This window comes from Mus musculus, chromosome 7 (genome assembly GCF_000001635.26).
Source record: "Mus musculus strain C57BL/6J chromosome 7, GRCm38.p6 C57BL/6J".
Taxonomy (NCBI): domain Eukaryota; kingdom Metazoa; phylum Chordata; class Mammalia; order Rodentia; family Muridae; genus Mus; species Mus musculus.
Window position 1 is genome coordinate 74,625,684 of NC_000073.6, and position 2,390 is coordinate 74,628,073.

General features: G+C 41.6%; 1 long non-coding RNA gene across 1 annotated transcript; it reads left to right on the top strand.

Moving 5' to 3' along the window:
- Window positions 1-566: 566 nt before the first annotated feature.
- Gm39037 lies at window positions 567-1,831 on the top strand. The gene is made up of 2 exons (XR_001778346.1): window positions 567-773; window positions 1,457-1,831. It is a non-coding gene; the product is annotated as a predicted gene, 39037 (long non-coding RNA).
- The last annotated feature ends 559 nt before the right edge of the window (window positions 1,832-2,390 follow it).

Genomic DNA, 2,390 nt, shown 5'->3' on the forward strand with positions numbered 1-2,390 from the left:
CTGGTTATTTTTCTGTCAACTGAACATAAACTTGAGTCACCAGGGGAGGGGAAACTGAATTGAGAAATTGCTGTCATCAGATAAGTCTATGTGCATGTCTGTGGGGCACTTGTTAAATCATGATTGTTGTAAGAGGGCCCTGCTCACTGTGGATAGTGCCAATCCAAAGCATCTAAGCCTGAGCTGTATAAGGAAGACAGCTGAGCAAGTCAGAGAGCAAAGCAGGGCATAGGATTCCTCCATGGTTTCTGATTCAGTGACTGACCCCAGGGTCATACTTGAGCTCCCACCCTGGTTTCCCTTGATGACAGACTGTGACGTTGTTTTCTCCTCAGCAGCTTTTATTTACAGTGTTTGTCACAGCAATGGACACAAACTATGTCATAACCCTATTTCATTCATTTCAGCTGCTCTTCACTTTTGATCCTGTGCAACCTTTTAAATAAAACTCTGCCTTCCATTGATATATATATATATATATATATATATATATATATATATATATATTATATATTATATATATATTATATTATATAATGCTTTTGCTTTATTTCTGTCACTCCATACAATATGCAATATGATAATGGAATTCTGCTGCCTGGCTACTCATGTTTACAGTCAAAAAAACATTACTATGGAAATGAAGCACTGCTGAGCAGCAGAAGATACACGCTTCGAGATGATTACACATTGGTTTAGTCCCTTTCAAAGCAGTACTAGCTGAATGTGGCAGTGCATATGCTCAGTCCTTCCAACTCTGGATGTTGAGGCAGGTAAGTCATGGATTTGAGGACAGCCTAGGCTACATAGAGAGAACTTGTCTCAATACAAATAAGCAACAAACAATAATGAGTAAATAGATTAAATAATATAAAGTTATAACAATTTTCAGTTCTACTCCAGGGTCTGAGCATTTCCATCAGCTCATATCTTCCTTTGTATGCCCAGGACTTCTGATACAAGCCATTTCACATATGGCTTGTGCTTACAGGCAAAAGCCATATGGAAATGAAGCATTGCTGAGCAGCAGAGGATGCCTGCTTCCAGATTGTTACATATGGATTTAGTGCCTTTCAAAGCAGTACTGCCTGAGTGTGGTAGTACGTGTGTTCAATCCTTGCAGTTCAGGATGCTGAGTTGACCCTGTGTTCTGGATGTGTCCTGGGAGCTGGGGTCTTTCCCAATGGGCACTCAGGACTGGTGGAAGGAGGTGGGGATGAGGCACATCATACTAAGTGTGTGGAGACTGTCCCCTCACTCTGTACAGTGGATTTCTCCTGATTGCCTCTTAAGGATTCATTATATCATTTTAAGCAACTGCCTCCTTGCTTGCTCATATGGTCCATCCTTAAGTTGTCTGAAGTAACTGGAGACTCACAGTAATAGTTCAGCAAATCTATTACATTATCCCTCAAATTCCATTTACTTATTTTTGTGTTGTGTTTTGTCTATACAGACCCTGATTCTGGAGCTCAGATTTGCTTGGAACTTATTATGAAAACTGGCCTCACACTCACGGCAGTCCTCCTTCTTCAGCCTATGTGCTGGGACTTCAAGATACATTGCCAAGCCCAGACTCTAAATTTGAGAGGATTAGGAAATTTCTGCAGATGAAATAAAAGCTACACACACACACACACACACACACACACACACACACACACACACACCACTTTCTCTGTAATCCTGAAAGGCCCATTGACTACTAAAGCAAGTCTATGGAGCTGTGGCTTTTTCTGGACAAACATATGCTGATCTTTTTTCTGGAGCAAGTGCTGCAGAAGAGCTTACTGAATTGAAATAGGATATAAACTTGATTACTGAACAAAGAGTCCAGTACTCCAGAGATTTGTAGAGATTTTTTTCTACAGCAATGATGTTTATAGATGTATTAATATTTTGTTATTATTGGTAGCATTTTATAGGTAACCTTTTTATTTATTTTTATTCACTTTACATCCTGATCACTACCCACTGCCTCCTTTCCTCCCAGTTCCATCCTCACATCCCCCTCCCCCTGCCACCTCCCCTTCTCCTCTGAGAGGATGTGGACCCCTGGGTACCAACTGACCCTGATACATCAAGAGGCAGCAGGACTAAGTACATCCTCTCCCACTGAGGCCACACAAGGCAACCCAGATAGGAGAAAGAGATCCAAAGACAGGCAACAGAGTCAAAGACAGCCCTGCTCTAAGTGTTAGGGGATCCACATGAAAACCAAGATGCATATTTGCTACAAATGTGTAGGGAGCCTAAGTCTATCCCTTGCATACTCTGGTTGGTGATTCAATCTCTGTGAGCTCTCATGGGCCCAGGTTAGTTGACTCTGTAGGTCTTCTTGTGGTATTCTTGAACAGCGCAGCTCACATAATCCTATTCCCCACTCATCC